Source organism: Pundamilia nyererei, unplaced genomic scaffold, assembly GCF_000239375.1.
Source record: "Pundamilia nyererei isolate P.nyererei 1_Seehausen unplaced genomic scaffold, PunNye1.0 scaffold00029, whole genome shotgun sequence".
Taxonomy (NCBI): domain Eukaryota; kingdom Metazoa; phylum Chordata; class Actinopteri; order Cichliformes; family Cichlidae; genus Pundamilia; species Pundamilia nyererei.
The window spans coordinates 1,594,730-1,604,137 of NW_005187430.1; positions in this window are offsets into that span (position 1 = coordinate 1,594,730).

Here is a 9,408-nt window from a genome sequence, read left to right on the forward strand (position 1 = left end):
CAATCTCCGTTAGCGAGTTCACCCGTGCGTGAGGCTGCACGGCGCTACCGCGTTGACGCCATGCAGCCTCTCTCTGGGCCACGCGATAACTCGCTAACAGAGATTTGCCGCGTTAATGGCGTTAACGTCATTTTAACGAGATTAACGCTGACAGCACTACTGTTAATATATATTTTTTGACTGCGCCCTCAGTGCTGCTGTTTCTAACTCTTCTGGCACATTACAGCTATGAACCTTTAAAATGATGATACACAGGGGATGACACGTTATTCCATTGGTGCATCCTGGTCATCGCACAATGTGTTGGCCGACTGACACTGAACACTCTGACTTTAAGCTCGACACACCTCCCAGACCCATTGATCTTGCCTCCTGTGCTTTCTTGTTGTTGTTGTTTTGAACCTCAGGGCCACCATTGATTATAGAGCTGTGTATCTGCACTGTGGTGCTTTAATTGCCATGATTTTTAATCAAAACAAGTTCCCGTTAATATGACTGATTTATTTGCACATGATACAAACTTTGATACTAAAAGATTACATTTCCTGTGCCTTAAGTATAGTTTAGATGTTTTAGAACATTGCCATACACGTTCCTTAACAAATGGAGGACGGCATCTGGCCTTGTAATTTATCTCCCGGTTGTAATTGGAATTTTATTTCTAAAGACTTCAGCATATTGAGGATCTCCTGCAGTGCTCAGAGCTCACGGTGAACGCTGAGCCGAGAGAAAGCAGCAGCAGCTCCGCTCTGCATATTCTTGCTTTCTGAAACTTCAAAGTTCCCTCAGACGCAGCCTCAGTCTGCCTTGGATTTTCAATACACCCACTGCTTGGCTAACAGCAATAAAGAAACCCTCATCCTTAATACAGTGCGCCTTCCATTTCTTTCATTAGAACTGATTCTTGTCTGCTGCAACAACACACACACGCAGACAGAGCATCTAGGAAAGAGAAAAGCATTCTGGTGACCTATTTGGTTATTTTCATCAGGATATGATGACTTTATCTGCTTACTATGAGGGTGGAAGCAATCCACACACACACACACACACACACACACACACACACACACACACACACACACACACAGATTTAACAAGCCTCCACAGGGGGTCTTTGCTGCAGCAGAGAGCAGCTGGCTGGCCCGGATACTATTAACAGAAGTGTGTGTTTGAGCTGCAGCAAAAAGACATTTTGGCAAAATCTGAAATATGCTATTGTGGGTGTGTGCCACACGAAACCCAGTTCTACTCAAAAGATGTGAGGCTCATGAAGGCAAACATGCGAAAATGGAGTGCGTGCATGTGGAGCTTTAACTGTGCTGTGCCAAGCCGGGATTGGATTTCCACTCTAGAATCATACAAGATATGCTGGATTCGTAAGGCTGGATTAAGTCACATTTTATCAGTGAGATTCCTGAGTGTTCATGGCAAAATACTCACGCTAAAGTCAATTTAAGTTAGCATCAGAGGTTTCAGAGTACTGATAACGACCTGCTGGAGAAACTGACCACATGGGTTGTTTTTGCAGGATGTTATTACAACTTGTAGTTAGAATCTCTAGCAGCTGTTCATGTAAAATATATGTCTAGCAAAGACGTAGTACAGTGCATCGCCGGTAACCTGGAAAATGGAGCTTCCTAAGACGTATTTTAAGGTTGTATTTCAACCCAAACTGTGATTCTTTGCTAGCTCTAAAGATTTAACTTTCATGTTTAAATGTTACCGTGCAAAACTAAAGCAACAGAAGGCTAAAAAGATGAGAGTCAGGTGTATTTGATGAATCAGCAACATGGTTGTGTGGCGATTAGCGCTGTTGTCTCACAGAAAGAAGGTCATGCGTTTGACGCCACCACCAGGCCTTTCTCACCAGGTACTCCCACTTCCTCTCACAATTAATTTGTGATTGTAAATTGGCCATAGGTATTAATGTGAGTGCGAATGTTTGTCTGTCTCTCTCTGTTAACTGCATCCCTCTGTCAGATTAGCGACCTGTCCAGGGGGTACCCCACCTCTTGCCCTGTGATCGCTGGAATAGGGTTTGATAAGCAAAAATAATGAATGGCTGGATTGTTCTGTCTCAGAGCGATTCTAATTAAAGTTCATTTCTTGATTGATTTATCTGAAAAAACCACCAGAAATGTGCATAAATTTAGTCGTTAGCGTTGGTAGCATTTGTATGCATGTGTGTCATTTGTGTCTGTAAACATAATAACTCAAAACGCTTTGAATGAATTCTGCTGAAACTCTGTAGGGGTGTAGAGGGGTATATTTTAGGTGAACCTAATGATTTATTGGTGGAAAATTAACATAATGAAAATTCAGTGAAAATTCTTACAAGTGTACCATTTAAAGGTTTCAAATATGTTACATTTGACTGCTGACCCATCCTTCAAGGTCAACAGATTGATCCGAAGATCACAGTGATAACAACACTATTGTCATTGTTTGTACTGACATGAATCATTACCTTAGGGATTAATAAAGTATTCTGACTCCGATGAACAAATATAAGGATTCAAAATTTCACATGACAACAAAATAAACTTGTGATCAATATATATAAATTTAAATGGATTTTACTATACAACGAAATGAATGCCACACATGTACCAAATACAGATAAATTAAAAAGAAGTGTTTAAAACTAGCTAACGTTCAATTAATGCTGTAGTAGCACAAAAAAAGAGTCCACTGTTTCTTTAGTTTTTGTTGTTTGTATTTAGCTGTGGAATGAGTTGTGGAAATAAAGTGAGAAACTAATATCTAAAGGTGCAGTTCAGCAAAATGTATTTTACAGTTGTCATTATGTGCCTGTGATATTATACGTATTATTTTTAGTGTCATTTTGCAGAAAAGAATTGATTTTCACAGTAAAAATAGGGGATTTCTACATATTAAAGATTAAAGTGATGTATTGTTTCTTGGGCAGTTGAATGTTTCTGCTACAGAGATGTAATGTTTTGCATTTAACGATCTAATACCATTTTTCACCGTAACCGTTCACCTTCTACACTGGGTTTCTGTAGAATCCAGACTCAAAATCAACCTTGCATCGTGACGTAGCGTTTTCAGTTTTCTCACACTGAAAACGTTATGTCCAGATGAACAGAATCAACCTTTTGGGGTTTACTTACCTGGATGATTGAGCATGCATCAAGACATCCTGACCCATAATGTTTGTAATACCTGAGCTCCATGTTTTCAGGGCTTGCATGTGAATCCTGGATCTTCCAAAAGTAGAATGGTAGGCAGAGCCTTTGGCTATCAGGCTCCGCTGCTCTGGAACCAGCTCACAGTTTGGCTTCGAAGGCAGGCATCCTCTCTACACTCAGTTATCTCACCCCCGACTGTTTGAGCCAGACGGTAGGCCACCATTGAGTTGAACTGAAATGTCTATTCTCTCTAGAATATTAATGTATGCTGTAGCATTAAGCTTTAATAATTGGATTTTTAGCCCAAAATTTATGTTATTTATTTAGTGTGAGGCATTTAAAAAAGGAACCTTGTAGAGCAACAAAACTGGCAAGAGGAAGAAAGTACAGATGAGTGTGAAAGAAAAGGTGGTGACAGAGAGGGGAGAGAGGGACAAGATGTGAGGGGGAGGAGGTGGGAGGGAGGAGGCGTGAGTTGGCATAAAGAGGAGAGGAAAGAGTGGGAGAGACAGAGGAGAGGTGACATTTAAAAATAGAGGAGAGGAAGGATAAGAAGACGTTGTGTATGGAGCTGCATAGCTGCAGAGCAGTCAGGGTGCCCAATGCTCACCCAATGTGTCGAGCCAGTCATAGCGTTTAATCTCCTTCCTGACTCTAACAGGGGCCACAGGGATCAATTTACCAAATGACCATTATTTTGTATTCAATAGGGCTTTAAACTAGGGACAACAGATACATTCATGGGAAATGAAGTGGAGAAAAACTGGAATCATCTTTAAAGAGAAGGAGTCTGCAGAGACTTGGGACAACAAAGGCATTTTGGAGACACAAAAGCAATCTGCCCCACAAAAACTGCTCAGGATTTTCCCGTAGCAGAGATGAATGCACCTGTAGAATACACTGACAGGAGTAACTAAAACAGTCAACACATACGGGAAGACTGCATTAGTGAGCACGATGAGGAAACAGTGCAACAATTAAAACAAAAGCCTGCAATGAATCAGCTCTGTCTGAAGCATTCAGGTTCTTTCTTTCCAGTAAAGCGTGACCAGCAACCTCTCCAGCGCTCAGTGACTCCACAGCTACAGGATGAGCGTTATTCTGGAGTTGAAACACATTCAGAATGTTATAATAGTGTGGTTTCTAATCTAAATGAACAAGACACAAAAAGATGAAATCCACTGAATTTTATGAAGATAAAATCAAATCATGACAGCTGCATTTTTCTTTTTTCTTTTTTTATTTCTTCATTTCTTCTTTATCTTGACTATTGCTTTAGCTGTTGGACAGACTGTTGTTCCCAAACACAACAGATATATCTGCTTTATTTCAACTTCTTTCATATGGTGGACAGGAAAATATGATTGGTTTAGTTCATTTTCCTTAATGTCTTGCTTTCTGCCTCTACTTCCACAAAACTGATTTAGCGTCTGGCCTGTGGCTGCAGTGGCCAGAGTCTCATGAGATTCACAAGTTCCTGATCCAACTGCCAAGCTTCAAATCACGCAGACCAGTCGACTTGAAATGAGGAAATGCTCAACCCCCCATTTAAAACTGTGCAATTGTTTCAGGCGCAATATAATTGGTTAATCTTGTCATGTGCCAGATTTGTCGAGCTGACTCAAAAGTTGTTGTTTTTTTGTTTTAGTTTCTTTTGAACCGCTTGTCCTCATGGTGATTTGGGAGCTTTAAGAATTTAGTAAGTGGTGGTAAGTGTATAAAAAAATTCAAAATGAAAATATGTCATAAATCAAAAGTTTCATCATTATGGTATCAGAAAGATTCTTGACTTTTTTTTAGAAATCATTGTAAATAATCTGAATAGGGAAATGAAAGCGGAAGTATTTAAAAAAGGATTTTTTTTTTCCATCGCTAATGGGAAAACCCCCAAAACAGGATACTAAAAAGTGAACTTTCCTCTGCAGTGAATCAACGGCTGCCTCCGGGGAAAGGAGGAAGAACAAGGAGATAAACTCATTAGCAGAAGGAAGACAATTTGAAGAAGTAAAAGTTAGTATAAAAAGAAATAACTGAGCATGTTTGATTTTTCAGCTCCTTATCCTAATATTTTTTGCATTGCCTTCTTCTCTTACTTATGAAAATGTCTCACTACAAAGAAAGATGGCAGATTGTGTCGCCTAATCCTATCAGTGGCTGCACAAAGCTGGACTGAAAGACCGCTGAGGCACTGATCATGGGAGCACAGGAACAAGCTCTGAGCACACGATCGATAGAGGCTGGGGTTTACCGCACCAGCCAAGGGCCAATGTTCAGGCCCCTGAGACAATCCAGCACATAACAGCAGGGTGCACGATGCTAATAGACAGGGCATACATGGAACTCCATAACCAAATGGAAACCATAGTGTACAGGAACATCTGTGCCGAGTATGCCGAGTAAGATTTAATACATTTATTCTATTATTGTAATATGGAAATTTTAGTATCTGAGATAAACAATATTAATACAGTGGAACCCTGACTTACAAAATTAATTTGTTCCCGAGGGTCTTTCGTAAGTCGAAAATTTTCGTAAGTCGAAGCACCCATCGCACCCATTGCTAACTGCAACAACAATACGTCGCTCAAGTGGAACAGCGAAGCGCAAGTACGAAAGCCAAAGGAGTTTTCACATGATTCGGAAGGCATTGTGGGCATTGTAGGCATTCTGGGCTCAGCCAATCAGAGCCAGCAGATTTCGTAACACGGGCAGAAATATTGCCGTTCGGTGCCTTCGTAACTTGAATTTTTCGTTTAACGGGGTATTCGTAAGTCGGGGTTCCACTGCCTATATTTAAGGTTCCAGGGTGTCAGAATAAAAGCAGCAGGATAAAAGGTTCGAGGCAGGACTAAAAGATTAAACATTAACCCAGACAAATAAAGCATCCACAGAACATTTTGTTCTCTGCTGGAGGTGTACACCAGTCACTTGGTGAGTCTATTAGCAATATTTCATAAAGTACCTCAGTTCACCTGTATCGCCATAGCAACCTCAGCCTGTTTTTAATTGGAGCCTGAGGCCAGTCTGCATCCCTTTCATCTTCCATACACACACACACACACACACAGATGCACTTATTATCTCAATCGCTCACACCCACACACACCAACACACACTCTGAGGCGTTGGCTCCCGGTGGGACGGAATGACGATGAGTGGGCGTCAGCAGTCTTGATCTTAGAGGTTCAATATGGAGTTAAATTCTTGCCTCACTGAAAAGGTTTCCTCCATTCAGGCTTCAAAAACATCTGTATTGCAATTCTGAATATACAAAAATGTCTGCTCAATATCCATCGATCCCATTTTCTTATCTGCTTAAAGGCCCACCATGTTAGTAGATCATTAGTGCTACTCAGAGCTTTGCAGCTTCTATATGTTGAAGCTGTGTTAGCTCTTACATTTGACCTACACAAAATGCCACTGCTGTAAGGTGAAGAGCTGTTGGCTTTCATCAGGACTGACTTGAAATACATTTCCACAGACTGTGCATTCATTCATTTTCCATATTTCTTTGCTCTAGGCGGCATAAAAACGTGAGGAGGAGGACCTGCTTGAGGTGGAAGGGGTTGTTATTCAGTAAACCCCACCTATACTGCGTGATCCCCTGCAGCACCATTTAAAACCCAACATATACAAATAATAAAAAGTATGGGTCAGCATGCATACACAATGCCTGGACCCTACAACCGATACACTCCTGTCAAAAGTAATAATATCTATGCTTTTCCTGTTATTGCATGAAGACGTGTGCCATCTTACCCTCATTGAGGACAACGTTTGGTGAAGGGGCAGCGTCTCACATTTTGTGCTTTCTACAGGCTCTAAACAGCAAAAACTCCTTTTCTTTTCCACACTAGAGCACAAACAACAGCCATCTCTGCATGTTTCCTTTGATGCACTTTCATACCTGCGAGCCAAGCACGACCCAAAAATAGACAACTCACAGACTACATCTCTAAAAGCCTTGTTTAGAGGAGAAGGGTTGGACCCTGCATGGTTTTTGTATTAGTTGTTAAATATAATTCTTAATTAAAAACATGAACGCTAAGCGCACTTTAACCTTTGTCTCATTTGTCTTGGTGTCTTGTTCTAAATAAGGTTTTTGCACATTTTTGCTTCAAGTAGTTCCAAGCATTTTTACATGAGTCACCAACTGATGTGGATCCCTACTTTTTTCCTGAAAAACAAAGAAACAAAAAATCAAACATCTTCTTTATCCTCAGCAAGGGCTGCTGTCATGAAATCCCCATAGTAGATATATAAAAAATGCTGTTTTGCCCACATCCTGCTACATCACCATGTTGATGTTACAATAAGCCAAAAATAAATAAATCACTGCATCTGGGTTTATGCACCGCCTCCATCAGGTCAGACTGCACATGCACGTCCTTCATAGCTTCCTACACAACATTCTGGTCACAGAAAACATATTATTTTTTATTTTTATTTTTTTACATAATCATGTTTGAGGTTGTTATTGCAGGGACTGCAACTATGACCATGGCTGATAAGGAGCAGCAGCTCTGACCCATCTGGATATGCGTCGTCTGCAGCAATGTTTAGGTGGTTGGAAAGTGTCAAAGTGCACTGCAAAAAGAGGATAACTGTTATACTCTCCACACGCCATACCTTTGCTTTCATCAAGGAGGATCACAAAAGGTAAAAATGTTCTTGTTATTTAACGACTATGTAGTATTTAAGATTCTTGTGCATGGCCCCTGCTTATTTTAAAGGAATCATGAAAAATTGTGGTTTAGTGGGATTTATATAGTGGGTTGTGGGTGTAAGGACTGTCAAGATATGGATGCGGCACGTTAGTGCTAACAGCTGTGTGAAGTTTGGGTTTCTCACTATACAACTGGTTAATGTTGACAAACACCAATTATGAACAGAAAGAAATGATTTTATCTTCCTTGTAGCCATAGATTATGCACACACACACACACACACACACACAAACGCACGTACACACACAACACAGACATCTGGGCGTCTGTCCTGAAGGCTTGAGGGACTCTTGTGAACCACAAAGCTTATTAACCCTGGAACATGCACGCACAAACTCACAGACAAAACACACAATCAAACCCATGCATCAACGGGCATATGAATGCACTGTCTCGTCACACACACCGACCTTTAACAAGACAAAGGGACGCTCTATCTTTTAACAGGAGAACTGAACAGGGCGTTGTACTCTATCTTTGTTCTGTTTCAAACCAGTGGTGCACACACAGTATCATGGGAAATGAGAGGAGCGGGAGGGGCTCTCAGTTTCCCCTGAAAATACAGAGGAAAGGAAAGGAAAGGAAAGGAAAGGAAAGGAAAGGAAAGGAAAGGAAAGGAAAGGAAAGGAAAGGAAAGTCCTAATGTGTGCTGAGGTGTTTGCATTTACACTTAAATAATTCAATAAAAGAAATCATCCAGCTAAAATGAATGAGAGAATAAGTATGTCATCATGGAGGTGCGGTTTGATCATCATCCAGGTGAACTGCAGAATAGATTCTTGTTATGCAAATAGGATTTTCTTAATATGATCACAATTCCGTAATAACTTTGCACGTTTGCCTACCACTCAACAAAAGAGTACTCCATACTTTTTCTGATTGTAGAGGAGAGTTCATTTTCCTACCTTTCCTAAAGAACACAAGATACAATTTGTTCATTGCACTTCTCAGCAGTCTAGCTAAGCTAATGCTAAAAGATTTGCCACTTCCATCTATAAACGGCATGAGGTTACATTATTTACACAGCTAACTGTTTACACATTGTTTGATTACAATTATTATTTCCATGTTTAGATTCTTAAATGTTGATGTGCTTGTGTTTAAAGCAGCTTGTTGAATCTACCCTAGTGGATTCCCACTTTAAGCTCAAGATATGACCTTGTAGCTTCTGACTAGTGAGATCAGTCAGAGACTGATCATGGAAGTTGAGCAGTGGAGTTAAATGACCGTGAAGAGTAAAGTTATCTGCATCATCATCCATTTCTGCTCATTATACAGGATGTCCCAGGTAAAACAGGATGGTTTTCAAAGATCAATAAAAGCACAAAATTACAACAGAGAGATGTCAAACTTCTGGAAAATATTCTCATCTATGCATTCAGTACTTGGTTGAGGCTCCACTTGTGTGGTGTGGCAGGGAGGCAATCAGTTTGTGTCACTGCTAAGGTGTTATTGACACCTGGTTTACTTTATTGGCTTTTGGCTTGTCTTTATTATTGGGTCGGGTGTTGACTAAATAATCAAGC